Source organism: Rhinoderma darwinii, chromosome 5 (genome assembly GCF_050947455.1).
Source record: "Rhinoderma darwinii isolate aRhiDar2 chromosome 5, aRhiDar2.hap1, whole genome shotgun sequence".
NCBI classification, from domain to species: Eukaryota; Metazoa; Chordata; class Amphibia; order Anura; family Rhinodermatidae; genus Rhinoderma; species Rhinoderma darwinii.
In genome coordinates this window covers 127,809,571-127,834,610 of record NC_134691.1, presented here as the reverse complement: position 1 = coordinate 127,834,610, position 25,040 = coordinate 127,809,571, and the positions used below count along the sequence as shown (strand labels likewise).

The window sequence follows — 25,040 nt, the reverse complement described above, 5'->3', positions numbered from 1 at the left end:
AGCGTCATGCACTCCTCTCCATTCATTTGCATTGCACTAGCGATATAGTTATATCGCTATGTGCAGCCACATACACGAACATTACTGCAGTGTCCTGATAATGAATATACATTACCTCCTGCCAGGACGTTATGTGTATTCAGAATCCTGACACATCTGAATCTTTTCTGTGAGCTTTCCAGCAAGGCAAACGTAATCTCGCGAGATTACGATGTAAACTGTCATTTAAAACGAGATTACGTTTGCCTTGCTGGAAATCTCACAGAAAAGATTCAGACTTGTCAGGATTCTGAATACACATGACATCCTAACTGGAGGTAATGTATATTCATTATCAGGACACTGCAGTAATGTTAGTGTGTGTGTATGAGGCTGCAGATAGCGATATAGCTATATCGCTAGTGCAGTGTAAATGAATGGAGAGAAGTGCATGACGCTGATTGGTCAGCGTCATACACTCCTCTGTGCAACGCCCACTTGGTCTAAAGTAAAAACATGCCCACTTGGGCATTAAGAAACAAATTAGCATAAAGCTACAATCGCTTTTAATGTGGTGAAAATAGATTGTTTTTCTAAATAAAAAGCACTGCGGTCATCTACATTACAGCACCGATCTCCTTATGTAGGAGATAGGCCACTTATAATGTGGTGACAGAGTTTCTTTAAAGTAGTAAAAGTACTGGTTTGGAATAAAGCGTGGTAGTTAAAGAAACATTAAACTTTGGTGGTGGCGGTGATGCAGAAGCACACCGGGTAAAATAAATAGATAAATAAAAAGTTACACTAAACCAAATGCAAATGTTTACGTTTCTATTGAATTAACTATAAAACCTGTATCACCTTCCATACGGTCCACATGTTGGCCAGACAATTGAAGGATTCCTGCTCCATTTTGGAGAGCTGCAATATAAGTTTAGTGGCACAACAGTAGCAAACAGTATCTGAATGAGGTTCCTTGGCCTATCCAGACTAAAGGATTCTAAAGGGCCCACCCTCCATCTATATAGAACATGTACCTATCCACTTCATTTTGCATCATACACTTGTTTGTTATCATTGCTCACACAGGCTATATCATCAAAAAAGTCAAATAGGTTATTTGTAAATCTGTCCATACGGAATAGACCCTAGTGGCAAGTGATTGGTTCCAAACTCAGCTCCAAATAGGGTAGTCTTCTGGTGGACGTCCATTACGGTGTCAGAGCCTGGCCCACCAGAGGATCTGTTAGGCCCGCCTGACCCTGGTGAGAAATAATCTGTATTTGAACAAGTTAAAGCAGGGGTCTCAAGCACGCGGCCCCTGGGGCTGTCATCTGCGGCCCGCGGGACACAGAGCCGCTAGTATCGGCTCTGCTCCTAAACTCTGGAATTCCCTGACATCGCTGTCCACATATGAACAGCGATGTCTGGGGCTTCCCCAGAGCCGGAGTCCCGAGCAGAGCGCTGGTGTCGGCTCTGCTCCGGGACTCTGTGGAATTCCCTGACATCGCTGTCCACATATGAACAGCGATGTCTGGGGCTTCCCCAGAGCCTTTAGTCCCGGGCAGAGCGCTAGTACAGGCTCTGCTTCGGGACTCTGTGGAATTTCCCTGACATCGCTGCCCATATATGGACAGTGTGTCAGGGTCTTGCCCAGAGCAGAGCAGAGCGCTGGTGTCGGCACTGCTCCTGGACTCTGTGCAATTCCCTGACATCGCTGTCCACATATGAACAGCGATATCTGGGGCTTCCCCAGAGCCGGAGTCCCGAGCAGAGCGCTGGTGTCGGCTCTGCTCCGGGACTCTGTGGAATTCCCTGACATATCTGCCCATATATGGACAGTGTGTCAGGGTCTTCCCCAGAGCGGAGTCCCGGGCAGAGCGCTATTATCGGCTCTGCTCCGGGACTCTGGGGAGCCTCTGACATCGCTGTCCATACATCGACAATGATGTCAGGGGCTTCCCCAGAGCAGGAGTCCCAGTGATGTCAGGAGCACAGCTGGAGTCCGAGGAAGAGCCTACTAGTCCTCTGCCTGGGACTCCAGCTCTGGGCAAGCCCCTGACATCACTGTGGCAGCATCTGCAGAGGGCACTGTGGCAGCATCTACAGAGGGCACTGTGGGAGAATGTACAGAGGGCACTGTGGCAGCATCTACAGAGGGCACTGTGGCAGCCTCTACAGAGGGCACTGTGGCATTATCTACAAGTGGGTGTGTGGCAGTATCTGAAGAGGTCACTGGCATTATCTAGGGGTGTGTTGCATTATCTACAGAGGGCACTGTGGCCTTATCTAGGGGTGTGTTGCGTTATATACAGAGGGCACTGTGGCCTTATCTACAGAGGGCAATGTGGCCTTATCTACAGAGGGCACTGTGGCCTTATCTAGGGGTGTGTTGCATTATCTACAGAGGGAACTGCGGCAGCATCCACAGAGGGCACTGCGGCAGCATCAACAGAGGGCACTGCGGCACTATCTAAAAAGGGGCTGCCCAATCTTGACATGTGTGCTAACTGAGCTGCCGGACTGCATTTAGCGACACTTAAACTGGAAAGCTGGATTGTTGAAATAAGCACATGGAGAAATATCTCAAATTTTAAACCTAGCGCTATTATTATAGTAATGTAGTATTATTATTCTAGTAATATAGTGTTATAGTAGTTCAAATGACTAATTGATTAACAATAATTTTGTATGGTATCAAATTTGAAAGTAATGCGGCCCGTCAACTTCCCATTTTTTCTATATGCGGCCCACTTACCCGGCCGAGTTTGAGACCCCTGAGTTAAAGAGACAACTATAAACCCTTCAAAGCCTTTATTCACACAGCCATATTATGGCTTCATGGTTAGGCAGTACATGAACTGAACTCATGCTTGGCTATGGCCTTCTCAGCAAACTTTATTTTTAGAGCTATTACTACTAAGAAGGCAACATGCTTGACATTGTTCATAGACAACCAAATATTTTTACTTAAAGGGAACCGGTCACCAGCATTTCACCAATTGAACTTTACTTATCCCTCACTGGCCGTTGGTATAAAAAAGTTAATTGCCGTTATCCCCTCTCCTAAACTCCTCCGCCGACTGTAAATAACGGTCTGCAAACATTTTGCGCCTTTTATCGTAATAATCCGGTGTCCATTTGTGCCCACACCCGAGAAGAGGAGATCAATGCACAAGCGCGGGATAGTGTGTGCTGGGGGAAGACTAGGAGCTGTAAATCAAAAGTAAGGAGGCGGGGTAAACCCGGAAAGACTTGAGGAACGAAGATGTGACTCTTTTATGCTCATTAGCATACTGAATACTAAAGCTACAGAGCCGACTAAGAAGATAATTATAGGTTATATAGAAATGATTTTTCATCCACTACCACCAGGTATTGCAGGTGTAATAGGTGAAATGCTGGTGACAGGTTCCCTTTAATGCTAGTTTTCTGAATGTCAGCCATATTTAGCATAGAAAGGCATCATAGTATGACATTTAACTTGGACTTCGTGAAATGATAGTGTAAACAAGATAATATCTGTCACTATAAAAACACAGGGGAATTTATTATTTTTTTTATTCGTTTTCTGGTGTAGTAAAGTTGCAAACGCCTCAAGTCCCAAGCGGAGCAAAAACAAAAAAGTGTCAGTTTATGAAAAAGATTATAAGGAAGGGTGCAAAATTATAGTGAAAATGTACTCCAGCTGTTAGCGAGAACAGATTTGACTTTCTGGAACACGAGCGCCAAAGATATGCCTACTTTATTTAGAGTAGTGGGTCTCCTAATAAATAAGGCACATCTTACGGAAGTGCTGTTTAGATTAAGACTGGCATCAAAAACGCTAATCCTAATAAATTACCTCCTATATCTTAAAATAGAATAAGGAGAAAAAAGCCACGGCGCCACTAGGTGTGGATCAAGGAAATTGGAGGTGAGATAGGGAAGGGGATATATATTCTCACCGTGAGGTTGGAGGAGTTCAGCACTGGATTCCACGGGGTAGCTGCTGCCAGATCCGGGCCGGTCACCAGGGTGACCGCTTGGGTACGAGAGAGTGCAGCTCATACATCATTTATCTATTAGAGTGCCCGTGCCAATTGCAGTATATTGGAAGAACAACCCAATGTCTAAGAACCAGGGTTAACAACCATCGGTTTAATGTAAACACTGGTTACCTTAAACACAGCATTTCCCGACATTTTCTCCAAAAACATGACTGCCAATTTAACAAAATCAAAATCACACCAATAGAACACATTAACATTGATGTCCCAAACAGATTTAGCAAGCTGAAACAAAAGGGAAAACTACTGGATCTTTAAAATGAACACACTTCATCCTCTTGGTTTAAACGACATCGCAGAGTCCTCTTTGGACTAATTAATTCACTAGCTGCTTAATAAATCATCATTGAAACACCTTATGAAATCATATACCTTCCTTAAATTAATTAAATAAATTAGTTGCAGTACCCCGTCACACCTCATCTCCAAACAGTTTTCCGTGTATTATTATTATCATTCTTTATTTTGTATCACCCATCGCATATTCGCGTTTGTTTATTTATTTATTCCTTTTCAAATAAATAAAAAGCTTAATGTGCCATATTTTTGTTCTTTGAATATTGGCATAGTCTACCGCACTACTGTCCTTATTCTATAAAAACTGCCCAGTGTTCTATATAAGTAAACACCGACAGGTGATAAATTAGCATATGGGCCATATCATGGCCCTAGTTTACATCTAATATTCTATCCTCACTCACCCTTCCTTCGATCCCCATACTTCTATACTTCTTTTCTTCTTTTTTGGAACAGTCGTTCTCAGGTCCCGTTCCTGTCCGAGCAAATCCACGACCCTTGACGTAATGCGGTTCACCATGCGTTCCACCCTATGCGGTTCACCATGCGTTCCATCCGGTATGGAGCACCTCGGCTTCCGTAACACATCTGGTCTCCGTGGCAACATGTAAACATTTCAACTGACATACTATACTACTCCCCAGACATATCCTTCATTCACGAATGCATCAATAAAATCATGTTCTCACCCACTCTTAACTATTGTTTTAAACTTTTGAATGACAAACTGTCTTTTATACACTGCACTTAGTTTTAGTTTACTACGTTCCATTATCATCTCCCGATATGATGTATAGTCCCTTATTAATTATACCCTTTTACTTATGTATTAAAACTTTCGTTTATTTATAGTATATCAGATCGCTCAATGTGAACTTTGACCCTCCGATATGTTTTCGCGGTTTTTTACCTAATTGTTTAATCTGAACTGGCCCTATATAAACTTGTGTCTTGTTTTCTGTATCCCTATGCCTGATGAAAGCGCCAGTTCGGCGCTGAAACGCGTTGCGAATAAAAGAGTTTATTCTAACTTAAAACTTGACTTCGGGCATTTATCTCGTCCACATCAATCAGCAGCGCCGATATAGATCCGCTTGTTTTATTTGCACTCTCTCATATCTTAAAATATATTTTGTTATTTTTGTTCTAATCAGCAAACACCAACATCATAAGTTATGTTACTTCTCATTTTTCATCATCAAAATAATCTAGTTTGGCTTGAAAATATGGACTTAATCTATAAAACATAGTTGAAAATACTACATAAAACAGATGTATTTCAACTATTAAGATTAAGCTAAAAAGAAAATGAACAATTTTCTCATAGCGTGCCCATTTTTAATAAGGGGCTCAGTTTCTGCATTGCATTGAAAGATTCACCTTTATACTGCAGATAACAGCCAAGTTGAAGAGTCTTGTGACAGACCTGCCTGGCCTACGAGGATTCAAGCAGAACAGCAACAAAAATATTGCAATAAATATTTAACCATCTGGTTACTAACCACCCCACAAGAGTTTTCAAAATAATGTGATGCCCCTATTTGTTAAAGCAGTTTCACTCCGGCATCAATTAAATCATGGACTGTCATCTTGATTGCTCTTTGTTGAGGGACAGCACATTTCCATCGGAGGATCAACGCAGCTTTCTATCCCGGCAAGACAATTCATAATTCTAAGCAGCGGAATGAATGCACAAATTACATTCTTCAACCTTTTACTCCCACTAAATCTTTCCTTTTTTCCACTTTGCTGAGCCTGAATATTTTATTCCTCCATCAAATATGCATCCCATTAATTAAGTTAAATTACTTCTGACTGCCAAATATTCTCTGTCGATGACTGTCAACAGAAAATACATGGCTGTGAACTTCTAATGACACAGTCTCGCTTAAACATGAGTTACAACCTTCACGCAAGCATCTACAGGCAAATTATCAGCCTCTTCTTCAAAACGGGGCTGAAATTAAATGCTGGTTTCTTTTTCTTCAGCTTTTAACATGTACACAATAGATGACACACGTTCTTGACAAAGCAAGTACTGCAATTTTAATTATATACCTTTTCCTCATCTTTTAATTGCTGTTGTTAATCAGTCATTAACTTCTTCCAAAAGTGCAAGATTCTTAAGTCTCCTTCAAAACATTTCGGCTCAATAAATTCCATCGCTCTTCATAACTAACATATAATTTTGTCTATTTTTAAAACTGTCATTTTCTAAGACTTTTTTTTTAAAGGAAGCTTTAAGGGTGACAGTAGCAGGGATTTAATCAGAACTTGCATAAAATTAGCGCTTTCTTACACGATTGGGCTAAAACAATTCCGAAAGACATAAATGGCTTGTTTAAGTATTATTCCATAACAACAACATTTCTATTATCCTTGCAGTATGAGGTTTCATGTTGCTTTCTATACATAATTCAAGTACACGTAGAACTATAAACGTCAATCCATAAGCTTTACCGATCATATAGTGCCATGTAGTTGGCTTTGAACTTCAGACGAATGTTCTGCTTAACAATACAGGACGCTTTTTAGGATACCAACACAAAATTATGGTGTTCTATATAGGGAAAAGTTGTTGTTTTAAAGTCACATATCTGACAAGTGTGTCATGTGTGTTTTACAAGGAAAAAAGCATATGCAGGCAACAAAACAAGAACATTACTGTAAGTAAACCTATTGTTGCTTTTTATTTTTTTTATATAGAAAGAAATGGATTGTAAACCCTCCGGGTCATTTGTATACCTTGTTTTATGCAAAGTGGAAAGGAAGACTATACAAGAAGATGATACCTAAATGACTCAAAATATGAGACCTATTCCTCAAATCAATTGTTCGAGAAAGGAGGATTTACCAGAAATAGGATCCCCTGATCAGCGATTTTCAGTGGGTGGGGGCAGAATGATCATGTTACAGTAGATGGATCACTAGCTGCTAACTCAGCCAATAGCCAACCATTCCATCCACCTATTACAAGGGACAAAACTGAGATTCCAGTGCACTTGACATGAATTCATTGGTGGCCAAACAGAAGATCAAAATCTACCAGTAGACTTCACAGTGGAGACCAGTAGATCTCAGTGTTCGATGACCAGGCTCTCCCCTTGCACTGACAAGAAGTCCAAAACCGTAGCTGGATGCTGGTCCTCGGCCAGCGTAGGTCTGTAGATGGATGATGGCTCAGGATCGGTTATGCAGAGTTGTACAGCACAACAGGAACAGACTTCAGTAGCACTATATGAACTTGTGGAAAGTGGAGTGGACTATAGTGCAGGAGAACTTTAGCAGCAGGCAAAGAGGATACATTACAGGAACTGTTGTTAAGTTGGTACAGGCTGACCTGGGATGCGGAGTCCAATTAATCGCACGGTTCTCCACCCTTAACCCCGCAAGGAGGTATGGACTTTGCCGGTTGGATTCCCAATTCACAGTTCTCAGGACAGTCCCCAATAGTCAAGGCAAGCCGAGTCAAACACAAGAAATCACAGGAAATGACAGAAAAAAAAGCCTGGAAATTTACTACCAGGGTTGAGAAATAAGCAAGGAATTCCAGGAGCAGTTCACCTTTAAGGTCTCCGGCTTCTGATGTCATCTCCTGCGGCCAGGCTCAATCTTGCGGCTCAGCCGCGCAGAGTAGGGAGCTGTGGTGTTGCCCTACCAATGGGACGCCACAGGTTCGAATTCATCAGGGCAGGGGTCAGCAAAGGGAACGAGCTCCCTGTTGCGCAGATGAAGCTCTGTAGTGGGTTGGATGCGATCTCTGGCATGCCCCACGAGACAGATGAAGTCTCACCGAGTCTCAGACCCAGACACTTAAACACAGAAATGGGAAAATTGCCTCTCGTATATTTTTGCCTTTTCTTGGGAAATGCTAGTGCCAATGCAACTACCTGGTGTGGATTTTACATGCCCTCTAACAGCTAATATGCACTCTAACACAAAGCATAGGAGCAGCAAAACAGTCATGTATGGAGCAAGTGCAATAAGTAACGAACTGTGGCTTATATCACTATCAGGGCACTGGAGCAACTGAAAAAAAGGAGCATGCAAAAAAATTGCAGCAGCGTCCTCTGTGAGCCATATGTATCTGTCCCTTGTCATTTGGTAAATCGTCTAACTTGGGTGGCACAAAAGTAGATCCCATACTGCAACCGTGTAGCCGCTCATGCTTTAGCAAAAAGGAGGTTCCACCCTGAAACCCCCTTCTATTCATAGCCATTCCTTAAAAAGGAATTTAAGCGGTCATTTTGATACTAGACGATAAATAAAAAAGTTAAATTATAAAACTAGAGTCTGATAACACTTTATCAAATATAGTATCACAGTATAGTGCGAGTCAATTGGACATTTATTTATCTAGTCATTTCTAAAAACAATATATATATATATATATATATATATATATATATATATATAAATAAAGGTATTATTAATAGCCCATCAATACCGGCTGCAGCTCATAACATCACTTTGGTGAGAAGTCTTCTCTGATAGGGTTAAAGTCATTTGATTTAATAGACTAACATGTCTTTAGTCGATGTAAGCACTAACAGTTAATCAGCTGTATCATGCATGTAGATCATATAGTCCATTAGATTCTAGCTGAAAGGGAACAACAAGGGGTGGGGCGGGAAGGGGGAGGAATACAATTATGCTGCAAACTGGCATTAGGCAAACAGGAAATGAGATGACAGCCAAACATATTTTTGGAGGATTACTTATTCCTGCTGCAAGACAAATTGAAAGCTGTTGTTGACAAGCCTGCTCACTTTATATGTGCTTCACGTTGCCCGCATTATAACATTTTTCACTGGTAAAGTAGGAGTAAACACATTGTGATCAAAACAGATGACAGCCTATTTTGTGGCTTGATTTGAAAGGTGTGATGCTTACTGAATAGGGAAGCAAAAAAGCCATTTGTAAAGTAGTGTCTGGGATGGGGGGAGTAGCTGAGGCACGGTCACGTTAAAATACGGTTTGTTTGTTTTTTAGCACTACGGCACATAACATCCTTCTTAAGATGTGTTACATTGAATATGCAGTATAAAAATAATTTTGAAACGCCATTTTCCTACTAATTTTCCTACCAATACTTAACTGTCACTATTTAAGAATTGTTAAGTAGCCACACTTAAAGAGGCTCTGTCACCACATATGTGGCTTATGCCACAGTGCCATATCTCCTACATAATGTGATAGGCGCTGTAATGTAGGTAACAGCAGTGGTTATTATTTAGTAAAACAATACATTTTCACCAAGTTATGACCTATTTTAGCTTAATGCGAATTACTTTCTTAATGCCCAACTGGGCGTGTTTTTACTTTTGACCAAGTGGGCGTTGTGGAGAGAAGTGTATGACGCTGACCAATCAGTGACCAATCAGCGTCATGCACTTCTCTCCATTCATGTACTCAGCACAGCGTGTGCTGTCACTTACACCCACATTAACGTTACTGAAGTGTCTTGAGAGTAAATAAACATCACTTCCAGCCAGGACGCGATGTCTATTAAACACTCCCGACGCTTCGGTAACGTTAATGTGTGTCACTTACTCGAGATCACGCTTGCTGTCTTTTACAGCAAGATCTCGAGTAAGTGACACACATTAACGTTACCGAAGCGTTAACTGTGCTGAGTACATGAATGGAGAGAAGTGTATGATGCTGATTGGTCACTGATTGTACAATGCCCACTTGGTCAAAAGTAAAAACACGCCCAGTTGGACATTAAGAAAGTCATTAGCATAAATCTAAAATAGGTCATAACTTGGTCAAAATTTATCGTTTTTCTAAATAAAAACCACTGCAGTTACCTACATTACAGCGCCTATCACTTAGTGTATAGGTTCAGATAGCACCAGATACTGGGTGGAAGTGGTTTTGCACAGATAGGGGCCCAACCCAAATGATGAATATAAAACAAAAGTATCCGGCACACCAATTTGAAAAAAAGGTAATTTCTTTATTTTTAGTTTTTAATGCCAGTGGCAGAGTGCAACGTTTCGGTCAATACGACCTTCTTCAGGCACTGAGCTGTGCTGGGAACACTGAATAGACGAGCGCTTGTTGTGTTAATAGCGCTTGCCGCTTTGTAATGGTGCTGTTCCGTAAAAAGCAAAAAATATAGGACATGTCCTATTTAATGCGGAGGCTTTCTACGGCCCGCACACCTTCCCACAAATATATGGGAAGGTGTCCGTGGTCAGTTGAAGTGAATTGGTAATTACAGTCTGCCATTACAGACAAATTCTACGGTCGTGTGCATGTGGCTTAGCAATATGCATTCATTCATGCAAATCCTTCAGCTTTTAGACCACTGAGCAAAGAATTAAAGCGCCATTTCAGACATGCCTAAGAGGGTATCTAAAAAAGGGTATAAAAGAAAAAAGTTGAGCTTCTTTAAGCAAGGATAGTTGGCAGAATGAGGTGTAGTAAAATACTATACATTTGCCTGTAAATTTAGAAGATTTCATAATATCTATAGTGTCCATAAAATATGCTAACCGTAAAATTAAACACAGATCGCAATAGCAGAAAACCATGTCCTATTACTACACCAAAATCAAACTTTCCAAAAGCCAACCCTACCACAGGGATAGAAGAATTAAAAGAGAGTGGGTAGAGGCTAAGAATTGATGCTGCTAAAATGTGGCCATATTATGACCAGGGAAAACCGTCCTTAATCAGGTAACAGTGCACAAACATTAGAATAAGGGTCTTATTTCACGGGAAGATACATTTTTAAAAGCAGAACTAGTGAGCCGTTAATATTCGAAAGATATGCATTTATATGTAAGAATAATGGTATGTTTTTTGTTAGTTCGATCACTGTGGAGTTCTCTTTTCTTTCCGGGCATACAAATTCCACACCTACGGTCTCTTCTGTGAACGACTATCAGATGCCCGCTTACATGAGGGTATGGAACACCAATAAATGATCATTTTTAAGCCATCATAAAAGATTAGATCAGTGTCAAACTACCAATTGCTCACTGATTGTGCAATCTCTACACATATATACACTAGCCAATGATTCTAGACTTTTATTCGATATTTCAATTTTTTTACACGATAATCACCCGGTGTAAAAGACTCTGTTCACACTAGCATCTAGGTAATTTCTGTCATGAAGTGGGAACCCAATGAAATCAGTCAGGTTCCATTTCACAACAGAACCATTACATCCATCATGGCTCCTGTAATAACAAAAGGCATGACACCAGAAAAAGACAACAGATTTAGCAGTATAGCAGTTGCCAATTTTACATGCAGTTTAGTATGTGTCACAGATTAAGATCGGCCCCGTTAGGTCTATTTAAGGCCAGCATAGGATAGACCGGGAAACCCTTTGCTCAGGTATATATCGTTTTCGAAGATTTGGATTAATTTTTCCAGTAAACAGAGCTTGACATAATGCCAGGACTCCTGTGAGTCCTGCTTTGCCCACCCACATACCCAGTGATAGACAGCTCTTTCTGTTTACACACTCATACAAGAAAAGCTGTCAATCACTCGGATGATGTGGTGAAAGCAGGACTCTACCCCCCATCATATACTACCCTGAAATAGGGCAGCATAGGAGAACTGACAACGCCACTTTAACAAGTATTTGATTATTCACAATGAATTAATGCTTTCCACTCAACAAAGGAAAAAAACACGGCAAGTATGCTATTTACATATCAGTATACAATGTATTAATAGTATGCAGAAGTATAGAACCAGTTTATAAAACAGAAGACAAAATCAGGTAACCGTATAAAAGATGCACTTTATGGCTGTCTCTTTAATGTTTGCATGCATAACAAAACATAATTGCAAACCCCCCAAAAAATAAAACAGAAACAACCTAGAGGAAGAAAAGAGCGATCTCCTCACTGTGGGGTATAATCACTCGATTTATGCTTATATGACAATAAAGGGACTTGAAGCCATAAACCTCACAAGTTAAAAACGTAACATTGAGAGTTAAGTGATAAACCAGTTTAAGGCCTGAATGGAGTTTTTAGAGCGCAGCCTAATTCACCCAGCTTCCAACAGATGATCCAAAAGCTCTATTCTCATAGGTGCAGTTGCAGTATATGAGGATTTTACGTCAATGTAGCTGGCACATGTGAGATGAAAAATTGTCATAATTAAGGAATGTCATCCGGGGTGTAGCAGATAGGGCTTGATATTGGAAACAAACACATGTAAAGTATTAGATATAGATATAGAGGAGAAAATACAGCTTTGGTGAACAATAGCAAAACGTGCGTGCAAGCGAGCATGAAAAAGACATACGTTTACATACGTGATCATCGGAAATTCTTACAAAACTAAGACCATGAACAAATTAAAACAGTAAGAGCAGAATGGAGGATTAAATCCATAAGTAAGTGGTACTTAAGTAGATAAGCTAAGAATTTCAAGTGCCATCTGATCAGGTAAAGTACAGTATAATGAGATGCTCTGAACTACAAATTTCACCGGTGGGATCTGGTTCATTTTCTAGACTTACACTTCTTGGAGGTATGGTGCACTTTCAAGTTTGCTGATGCAGAGAGGGCAATGGGTGCAAGAGAAAAAGTAATGCCAATCCACCTGCTGGGCTTCTTACGATTGCTTTTCACAGGAAGATGAAGAGTCTGCCTCAGTCACTTCTCATGAAAAGAAGGACCTTTAAGACTGCACTATCTAATAAACAGGCCACTTGACCAGGAATATTTCACATTTTCAGCATTTCCCAGATCAGCTGCTTTCAGTTTAACCGTAAAACATTTCTCTTTGCCTCAAACATAATAAAACTACTAGTGAGAGATGTACTGCAATTCAAGGAGCGCAAGATACATTTGTTCCCAGTACGAACGATCAACTAGAAAAGAATTTATACCTTTAACCTCCAGAGAATCAAAGTTTGTACGGCCAAACAAATCACAAGAGAAATTATCCGGTCAAATGAGGGCAGATTTTCTTTACAAAAACTATAATGTTTTACTGTTTATATAGAGAATGGGAATGTAAACGTTCAGAAATATGAACACTGAACACTTGAGGGTACCTTTACTACACACTCTGACCAGTGTAGGACAACTCCGCATTGCATGTAGTCATAAGACGTGTAGGGCTAATGCAAGTTTGATAACGGAATTATTAAAACCCTATGCAGCTACTTAAAGGGAACCTGTCACTAGATCATATAGGTAGAACTGGTTTACTGACCTGAATAGCACAGTCTCCCTGATTCCAGCGCGGTTTTTCTTTATTTTTCCTAAACACCCTATTCAAGAAAAATGGCCCGCTGTTGTGTTGGCTCCCTCTATGCTAATTTGCTTTAGGTAGTAAACGGGGTGGAGCTAACTCCCATGCCTCTGATGCTGACCAATCAGCGCGAGGCAGCTGGAGGGTAGTTCATACCCGATTAAATGCTATAATTGATATTACATTACAAAAAACACTGATAGGTTGCCACTAGCCAATCACGACATGCAGACAAGCCATCAAATGGACAACTGATCGGTTGTTCAACAGTACACTTGGCCAATAGCATTACATATATATACGACCATGCACAAAGATGGTCCGATAGAAAAAGTGAAAACACCCCTTTGGGTGCTCTTGCATAACATCTAATTGGCAATTTATAACCTTATAAAAATTACGGCCAACTACTAGCCACTAAGATTCAACATGGCAGATCACTGGTTGGCTGAGGCGGTGTTAAATAAAATATAATGATCAATAAATAGTTGACAATATGGGAAGACAATTGAAATCAAACTTTTGGGCAAACCATTATCTCATGGCTATGAACAAAAATACAGCGTCAATCCGACAGATAATTAATTTTTTTTAGCGTTATGCTCCATCGATGCCATATGTACGTAGGTATTCTCTCCCTTAAGAATTACTTCTAGTGGAGAATATCTCCGTACGTATGGCCTCAATGCGCATTGGTGCATGAGCCCTAACACAAACCCCAAAACTAGCATTGACAAGGGATGAAATAATGTATTTTAAAGGATTTTTTTGGCGATTACCTTTTGTCCAAAAACATCCATCAATGCCGAATAATAAAATGGATCTCTATTTAAATTCTTTTTTATTTAGGTGTTGTGTATTTAAGAGTTAGTTGTGGTTGTGAGTCAAATCAATGATTCTATAGGTAAGAGATAAAATTCCACTTAAAAACACTCCATGCAGCGTTTGAAGCAGTTCAAATAAGTCTTATTTCTCCTGTCACACAAACAACTAGATTGCTCTTTTGAAAATGCAGTTATTATGGAGAGCATTTCGAGAAGTGAAATATTGAAGAGCTTCCCGCTGGATTTTCATGCCGGCTGAAAGCAGCATGTGTGACAACACCCTGAGTAAAGCCTACATAGAAAGAGTCGTTTTACTACTGTCCATCAAGCCATCACTGATGGGGCTTTCTTGAGGGATTAATAAGATCTACAGCATGGCAGATAAAAAGGAGTAAAACATATGTTGTTGGCAGTTGGAAATAAAAAGAAAATATAAAAGCCAAGATTAATTAAAAAAAAAAAAAAACTAACTTCCAGAAGTTACAAATCATCTGAAATGAGCTTTAAAAAAGCATTTTCTTCGATAAGCAGAGGATGAAAGTTTATAGGTTTTCGCAATATTCAGCTCAACAGCATCAAATAAAATAGCTGTGCCATCTAGTCCAATTTGTTGCCAGCCTGTGCGTTATGAATTGTTAAATACTCAGTACAGTGCGTTTGATGATTTAAGCACACAACAGCTTGAGTCCATCCAGCCAGCCGAAATTGTCATTTATTCCCGCTGTCTACAATTACCCACAACCATGTATTTTTAAAATATTTCCAGCCTATAAAAATTACTAATTTTTGCCACTTGTGTTTATCTGCATTTCGACTTTGATTTGGATAAATGAAGCTCTCGAGTGTTTCTTGCTTTATGAAACTCTGCATGTTGTACACTTCAACACAAATAAATGACTTCTACCATTAGAGGTTTAAATAATGTAATGTATTTCATGCTCAGCCCGAAGCTGGATTCCAATGAAGTTGCTAATGCACGTAATGATTAAGTGTAACTCAAATACTAACTGTGTTGTTGAAAACATGACAGGCAATAATTTGGTCTATTATATTCTGCCATTTAATTGCCTAGTACAGACATTCCCTGACACGTTATGAAGCAATGATTTACAATTATTCAAGCTGCAAAGGTCAGAAAGTGACATTATAATCATCCATACAAAGATCCCTTCGAATGCACAAAAACTAGGCGGAGCCACAAAAAAAAATGTTTTGCCGGATATATTAACTTTTGTATTTGGGTGTATTCTTTCTCCATGTATTTAACATGAAGGGAAGTCTATAATAGGAGGAAACAAGGCATGCACGGCCAGTTCAGCCGACATGCACGAGCAGAACATATTTGGAACATTTTTCAGATCTACTGTAAACTGCATGCGTTGAAGCAGATTTTTTTAGACCAGGTTTTGCAATCCGTTTACTCCGTTGCATAAAAAAATGGACACAAAAGCAATGCATGAAGAGATGCAGCTATAGCGGCTGGAGAGGTAGCAGTGGCAACTGGGCGCTCATGCCTGAACGTGTCAAAAGGCCCCATGCTGACCCATGAGAAGACACATTGTAGATGGGACCAGTTACAGATTTTGCATTGGGGCCCAAGAGCTGCACGTTACACATCTGACTATATGCATTGCATTGTAATCCATATTACATGGACTCTTGACAGAGCATGCTTGCTTGGCAGTGTCTATAGCTCCTTTAGAATTTAACGGAAAGAGCCGTGAACATGCGCGACCATCTCTCCACTCATTCTCTGAAGGTTAGGTGAGGGTCAAGGAACCCCGATTCTCCCGATAGGTGCAGGACCCGACTGTTGCGGTGCTGACAAAGGGAAGAGGTTCTTTTTATCCTGTGCCGGTTATCCCAGGCATTGCAATAGCTGGTGCTGATAGTTTAATATTGACAAGCCTTAGCCTACAAGAAGCCAGATACCTGTGCATAGACATATGACAGTACATCATGGTTTGTTTGCTTTTTTTTTAAATTATAAAAGTACCTTAATGGGACTAACAAAAATGTAGAAAAGTAAGTTAACGACTATAAAAAGCTATGACCCATAATGACAAAATAAATCATTTTATTAAATAAAAAAGTGATTGAACAGTTAAAAAAAAACAAATAAAAAAAAAACATTTGGTATTTCTGTACTCGTAATGACCCATACAAAAAGTTATGCCACAAAATAAAAACAGCACGTCATCGCTACAGGGAAGTCAACAAAGACCGTCAGGGACCATCAGACCATCAGAGCAGTGGGGGATTAAACAGGTCAGTATTGGGGATTAAACAGGTCAGTATTGGTTTTTTTTGTTTTTTTTTAATCCACTTCCCTGCTCTTTTCGTAAATCCCGGGACATCCGTTTTTAGCGGTACAGACTTTATAAGGTCAGGTAACCTTTTGCTTTAAACAAGTATATAGTCAACAAAATATGGAGCACTGGTTAACTATCTAATCTAATATTGCAAACATGTTCCATATTTGATGTCATTCATGTCAGATAGTTAGAGTTGGTTCTTAAAATGGTAGTCTATCATAGCTACAAACCTCAGACTACTATATATACTATAGACCTTCTGTTGGTGACAAAATTAAAGAATTAATGTTGCTGAAAGATCACTTCACCTTATAAAATGAAATTTAAAAAAATGTATAACTTATAGCAATTAAAACTAATGAGGAAATGCCGCATGAGCTGCTCGTGCTCGGGAACGGATAGGTCCATTGAGCATTTTCAAGATTATTTAGCCATCAATGATAATGAATGACATTGTCAGTATTGTCTATAGCAACATTACTAACCGAACTCTTAAATTGACAATCAATCCAACCCTTAAGGTGTGACTTCTCAGATATGCTCATTCAATGCTCCTTTCCTGTTACCAGAAAAGGAGTTAAGTGGGAATATAGTAAAGGCTGTGTTCAATATCTTTGCCAAAATAAAACAATTGTGAACTTTAATTTTAAAAAAGTAGATTAAAAACATGAGACCATTTTACCAAATTATGATGACCATGTGCATTATCTTATAGAATCCATGTGGCTCATTAGGATGGGGAAGGGATAAGGTTAATATTGCAAATCGTGCATGGAGATTTCAACACATTTTGTAATGTCGGGGTAGGGAAACAGACAAGTGAGCCACTCAGTCCCTGCCTACTTGCAACGACCCGCCCTAGGCGACGGGGTACAACTGGGCGACGGTCCCTACACTCAATAGGTGCACGACAGACAAACAGACAAGGGTACAAAGAAGCCAGGGAAATAGGGAAGTTGCCCACAGGAACACCATGAGCAACAAGCGAGGTGAAAGAGCCGAGTCAAACCAGGAGATGAGCGAGGTACAAAAACGCAGAGCAGGAGAGTGGTCAGAAAAGCCAAGGTCAATCACAAGCAGAGGATCAGTAGTTCAAGAAGCTGCAGCAGGGCCAGGAAACAAACAGAGAAGAATCACAAGCAAAGGAGGAACAGGAAAGGCAGGTATAAATAGACAGAGGGCGGGAGCTAGCTCCGTCTGGCCAGGCTGTGATAGGCTCTCCCACTCCTAAGCCTGCCATCCTGGGTGGTGGAAGATGGAGTCAGTCTCACAGACATAGAAGCAGGTGCAGACTGATTACCTATGGGCGTCGACACAGAAGTTGTGTCTGGCAGATCCTTTACACATTTTTTGTTTTTTGTTAGAAGAGCCGCTAACAATAAGCGGATCACACGGTGTCCTATGGTCTACTGTAAACCATGGGGGTTCCAGGCTTCAAATACCTGTAGAACTAGTACAAGGGAAATTAAATGAATGGACTGTCCATTTAATGCACATACATGCTTGGTTCTCCAGAGCAAGAGACATTTTGTGGTCACTCTACGCTTTAGCAAAGAGGTGAGGGTCTTAAATATGGGAACGCCCCTCTTATCTTAGAATTTCTATACAGACAACCCATTTAGCTGGCAATACATACTAGTTTTTTTGTCAGCAGATCTTGTCATTTTAAACTGGATCTGCCCTCAATCTAACATCTATGGACACGTGAGTGAAAGAGAATTGGTCAAGGATGAACAAAAGCAAACTGAAAAGTGTCAAACAGAACAGACTATATGACAGGACCATGCATCACTGCATTGTCGGTAAAAATGCCTAATGTTTGAAATTGTTTTTTTCCCCTTCACAATTTTATGTCAACTAGATGTACTTCAAAATTGACCCATCAATCCCAAGTTTATATGCCATAAAAAACATCTTTAGGCCCCCCTGCACACGACCGTGCCCGTAATCCCGGTCTGTGATTATGGGCACGGCGGCCGCTGACGCCCACCTGCATTTGTGGCCCGTGCTCCCATATAAAGTATGGGAGCACGGTCCATAAAAAGCAAAAAAAAAATAGGACATGTCCTATCTGTAGGGGAGCCCTTCTACGGCACAGACACCTTCCCGTAAATATACGGGAAGGTGTCCATGGGAAATAGAAGTGACCGTAATTACGGAATGAATTAAACGGTCGTGTGCATGGGGCCTTGAAGTGTACCTAGACCTTTCAGGTGACTTTTCAGAATAAGCAGTCATGAGGAATAATACTATATCTGACCATTATATGACTTGTATACAGCATTTATCACCTGCTTTCCCATTTTAAAGGCTCAAACTCTAATTGTCAGTTTCCCTTGAGCTCAGCTCCAGGGGGGTAAGATGAGCTCAGCTCCAGACAGGATGGGGGTGGGGGGGGGGCGGGATGATGCAGTGTATAGGGTACCTCATAGTCACTATAAAGAAGAGAGACTACTGCTCTCCTATTTCTATCACATATATAGAAGCAGCAGTAGAATGGAGGACATTAAACAGCAGTGTAAAAATGAATCCAGCAGGTCAAATGTTGATCCTATTTTCTTCAGAATACACTTATATGCACCTGTAATCCGTTAAGTTTTCATGTGGGCTTTTGCACTGTAATTGTGTTTTTCTATATGAGGATTGTCATTGCCAACTAGTGCGGTTGGTCAGTATGTTATGCATGTTTTTGTGCGCAATTTTGCGCTTTTGTACATTTGTATTTTGAGAAAAAGTTAATAAAGAAAACCTTTAAAAAAAAAAAAATGAATCCAGCACTGCGGTGGGATAAAACCCTAAGGGTATGTTCACACGGCCTATTTACGGACGTAAATCGGGCGTTTTTGCCCCGAATTACGCCCGAAAATAGCGCCTCAATAGCGCTGACAAACATCTGCCCATTGAAAGCAATGGGCAGACGTTTGTCTGTTCACACGAGGCGTATATTTACGCGCCGCTGTCAAATGACGGCGCGCAAATAGACGCCCGCGTCAAAGAAGTGACCTGTCACTTCTTTGGCCGTAATTGGAGCCGCTATTCATTGACTCCAATGAATAGCAGCGCTAATTACGGCCGTAATTGACGCGGCGTTCAAGCGCCTGCACATGCCGGTACGGCTGAAATTACGGGGATGTTTTCAGGCTGAAACATCCCCGTAATTTCAGCCGTTACGGACCCCCGCCGTGTGAACATACCCTCACTAGCAGCTGCAGCAGTGTCTGTGTGTGCCTCTCCCCTCTGTCTCCTGACAGCAGCTCCCTCCTCCCTTTCCTTCTCAATAGACTGCTATGGGCAGCTGTAACCTGATCCCTTAGTGAAGCTCTACAGATTCTATAAGTGAATTCTGAGTGAATTAGAGGAGGAAAGGAACCCGATAAGTGGAGAAAGAAGCATTTTTTCTGTAATAGGATTTATTAATACCTTTCCTATCTTCACTTGTACTATTGATTTATTGGGAAAAAAATTAAAGTCAATACTGACTTTGAAATCAGGGATTTCAAAGTCTGAATTTCAGGACAGCAGGAAATCAACACTGGCAATAGATATGCTGCAATGTGGTGTTTTTTTGGTATGCATAAATATTTTCACAGTAGTAGCAGAAGTTTTATGGATTTAGAGAAATCTCTGAGATCTTCTCCAAGCAACCTCATGAGAACACCCACACTGCTCAATACGTCTACCTTACTAGAACTAGAGTCCATTTAAAAAGTAAACAAAGGATTTAAATCTATTCGATGTATCCTTGATAATAGAATAAAAGCATTGACACATCATTGTTGGTATACAGCCAATAGACTGAAATAGTCATTAAAGGGCAGGTCTCACGAAAAAATATTTTTTTTATATATATGTTATTGCAGCCCCCATAAAGAAGTAAAAGAAAGAAAAAAGTACAACACAAAAACACAAATAAAATTTATTTTAATGACATACTAAAAGTAGTATGTCATTAAAATAAATTTTATTTGTGTTTTTGTGTTGTACTTTTTTCTTTCTTTTACTTCTTTATGGGGGCTGCTATTTTTTTTCATCTCTGTATGTGTCGATTAACATACATCCCCATAGAGAATGCGAACGGGAGCCGTTCCATTCACTATAGCGTACGCAGTCTGTGTGGGAACGGCGCATGCGTCGCTCCCACACAGTCCAAAAGGAAGGTCTTCGGCAGAGCGACATCCGGTGCCATTTTCATGTGGACCAGAAGCCGCGGCCGGACAGTAAGATGACTACTTCCGGTCGCGGCTTCCGTCCATATGTTCAGAAGCAAGGACTAGGAGCGGAGGGAGCGGAGGCAGCGGCAGGAGCAGATAAGTTATGTTTGTGTGTGTGTATGTTCGTGCTATACTGTGTGATTACCACTGTATCTAATCCTCCTACACTGTGCATTCGCTCAAACAATGGTGGCACACAGTGTAGGAGGTTTGAACATTCAACCCCCTCCTTTCTCCTGGCACTAGCCAGGATAAAGGAGGGGGGATTGTTTGAGCACACTAGAGCGAGTGTGTCTTCTCCAATTTTGCAGCATAAAGCAATGAGGTTGCTTTACCACATGCCAATGCTGCAATTTTGGGAATTGCTCCCTCTAGTGACCAGCACATGGAAATGTTATAAATTAGAATCTAATTTATAATATTTCCTGACTTAAAATTAAAAAAATTAGAACAATGTGTAATCATTTATATACTAACAGTTTAACTAAAAAAAATATATATATATTTTTCTAGCGACACATTCCCTTTAAGTCTTGAAGTCAAGTAATGCAGGTGTAGCTGTACGTTAACAGGTTCCCGACCGCTGGCCGTAAATATACGGCCAGCGGTCAGGGTCTCTAAAGTCCGGCGTATAGTATATATACGGCCGCACTTCAGAGACTGTGCACGCGCGATCGCGTGCACACAGCTCTATGCCCTGGCTGTTGCTAACAGCCATGGGCACTGGGCAGAATGTCAGGGGTCAATCTTTTGGCCCCTGAACATGTGATCGCTGTGACAACCAATCACAGCGATCACATGCATTTCTGCATAGAAAACAGTGTGCACGCGATCGCGTGCACACAGCCCTGTGCCCTCGCTGTTACCAACAGCTCTGGGCACTGGGCAGAGTATCAGGGACCAATCTGATGGTCCCTGAACATGTGGTCGCTGTGACAACCAATCACAGCGATCACATGCATTTCTGCTTATAAAACAGTGTGCACGCGATCGCGTGCACACAGCCCTGTGCCCGCGATCGCGTGCACACAGCCCTGTGCCCTCGCTGTTACCAACAGCTCTGGGCACTGGGCAGAGTATCAGGGACCAATCTGATGGTCCCTGAACATGTGGTCGCTGTGAAAATCACAGCGACCACATTTGTTTTATTTTGAGTTTTCTGGCAGTAAATCTCCTGCCTCTTTTCTTCTCCTCAAATATTGTTTCAGTTTGAGGAGAAAAAGAGACTCGGGAGAATTGCTGCCAGAAGATTACAGTGAAAAAAAAAAAAATACAGTTACACTCTAAAACATTCTCTGTATAGATAGATTTCTATCTATCTATACAATCTATCTATCCATCTATCTTTTTTTCTATCTATCTACCTTTCTTTCTTTTATTCTATTAGAATAGGCAGGTAGGGAGTATATAATTATATATATATCCACATATATATAATATATATAGCAATAGCGGTTTATTTTTTTGTTAGCGGTAGTGTAGATATATATAGCAGTTAGGCCCCATGCACACGACAGCAAAAAACCTCCGTTTTTGCGGACCGCAACTGCGGTCCGCAAAAACTGAGCCATTCACTTTCATTGAACGCTGACACCTTTCAGTAGCACTACGGAAGGGTGTCAGTGCCGTGGAAATGTTCCGGGAATTATGGAACATGTCCGTTCTTTCGCATTTTGCGGGCCGTGCTCCCATACTTTGTATGGGAGCACGGCCCGAAAATGCGGCTGTCAGCGGCCGGCCGTGCCCGCGATCGCGGACAGCAATTGCGGGCACGGTCGTGTGCATGGGGCCTTAGTTTGTGTGTTTTATAAAAAAAATTAAAAAATAAAATTTGTTTAGTTAGTGTTAGTTACGTTATGGCGAGGAAGTTGTTTAGCGCCGAGGAGGCATACGCCATGCTGTGGTCTGAGTCGGAGACCGCATCAGAGATGGCGTCCGAGATGGAACCTGTTTTAGGTAGTGACGATGACAGCGTCACTTCAGGTACATCTTCAGGGGACGTTGTCCCTGATGCAGTCGAAACTGCAGAACATGAAAGCGCAGGGCCAAGTAGCGCTGTAGCACGGGACAGCCTGGTCCCTCCAGTCCAGGCTCTTGTATGGGCACCTGCCCCATCTTTTGGGCCTAGAATCCACGGATTTACTGCCACTCCTGGCATAACCGTGGACAATACAAATTTTGTCCAAATGGATTACTTCCATTTATTTATAACGGACGACATCCTAAATCAGATTGTCCACGAAACAAATTTATATGCCACGCAATATATAAGGCAGAAACCTTCATCCACCCATGCCAGAGATTGGACGCCCACCAATTTGCAGGAATTAAAAAAAAATTTGGGGCTCACCCTAAATATGGGTATTGTCAAAAAGCCCTCCATTAGGTCTTACTGGTCAACAAGACCCGCCCAAGCCACCCCAGTGTATTCTGCAGTAATGCCCAGGTCTCGTTATGAGACAATAATGAGGTTCCTCCACTTCAATGACAACGCACAGGCCCCCCCAAGTACCGATGCAAACCGGGATCGGTTGTTCAAAATAAGACCGCTAATAAATTCCCTGAATAATTTATTTCTGCAACTCTACACCCCTGAGCAGAATGTAAGTGTGGACGAGCAGATATTTTGGAAGTGTTATAGAAACTCTGTTGAGTTTTGTAAAACCAGCTTTGAAAAAAAGCGATATGTAAAATAATCTTCTTCTATCCTCCGCCCTCCTACATCTCTATGTGATAAATAAGGCCACATATTTGGTATCCCCGTGCACGGGAGAAGTGGCAGAATGTGAACGGAGATTAATTTTGACCGTGGTCTATACCGTGTGTGAAAAATGCTGGTATAAACTGACGCATTTGCTAAAAAATTGCTAATTTTATTTTGTTCCATCTTATTCAAGAAACTTTCAGAAGAAAACTGGACTGTCTAAAAATATGATAAACCCCTTGAAGAAAACCTTGTGGGGTCTGCTTGCGTGAATGAAGTCATTTATGGGGTGATTCTAATCTTTCAGCAGCATAAGGCCCCCCAGAAAACAGTATGCGGCTCTAAAATCAAATGCAAAATTCCTGGACCGAAAAGGCCAAAAAGCCTCCTTTTATGCCAAGCCCTGGCACATGCCCGTACAGCGAATAAGGCACACATATTTGGTATCCCCATGCACGGGAGAAGTGGAAGAATGTGAAAGGAGATGAATTTTGTCCGTGGTCTATACCGTGTGTGAAAAATACTAGCCTAAACTGACGCATTTGCTAAAAAAGTGCTGATTTTATTTTGTTCCATCTTATTCAAGAAACTTTCAGAAGAAAACTGGACTTGCTAAAAATATGATAAACCCCTTGAAGGAAACCTTGTGGGGTCTACTTGTGTGAATGAAGTCATTTATGGGGTGTTTCTAATGTTTCAGCAGCATTAGGCCCCCCAGAAAACAGTATACGGCTATAAAATCAAATGCAAAATTCCTGGACCGAAAAGGCCAAAAAGCCTCCTTTTATGCCAAGCCCTGGCACATGCCCGCACAGTGAATAAGGCTCACATATTTGGTATCCCCATGCACGGGAGAAGTGGAAGAATGTGAAAGGAGATTAATTTTGGCCGTGGTTCATACCGTGTGTGAAAAATGCTAGCATAAACCGACGCAATTGTTAAATTCTTGCATTTTTTTCCAATTTTGCCCACTTTAGAGAAAAAAAAAATAATTATATATACTGACAAATGCCACTAAAACAAAGCCCTATCTGTCCTTTAAAAAGAGTGTAAAATTCAAAGATGAACTTTATTCACCTGCTGAGTTATAGTCATCTAAAGAAGCGCATAGCAAAATTGTGAAATTTGCTCTGGTCATTTAGCTGTAAAACAGCCTAGTCCTTAACCGGTTAAAATAGATTATCCAGTCATTTGTGCATTGTACTAACTGCAACTGTATCACAGCAGTCTTTGGATTACTCAGAAGACCTCTTTACATAGGTTACGCTGGCTCCAGTAAATTGGTTTTATATGATGCACATATTCAGAATGGTAACTTTATTGGCATAATAACATTAATAAAAAAAAATCTAACCAGCACTACAATATTAAAATCTACCCTGTGCATTGTCATATACCATACATGCCATGCGGTTATTAAA

General features: G+C 40.9%; 1 protein-coding gene across 2 annotated transcripts in view; it reads right to left on the bottom strand.

The window, feature by feature from the left end:
- ZNF407 (zinc finger protein 407) overlaps nucleotides 1-25,040 on the bottom strand; it is a 499,483-nt gene that overhangs the window by 422,213 nt on the left and 52,230 nt on the right. The gene's annotated exons all lie outside the window — the stretch shown is intronic.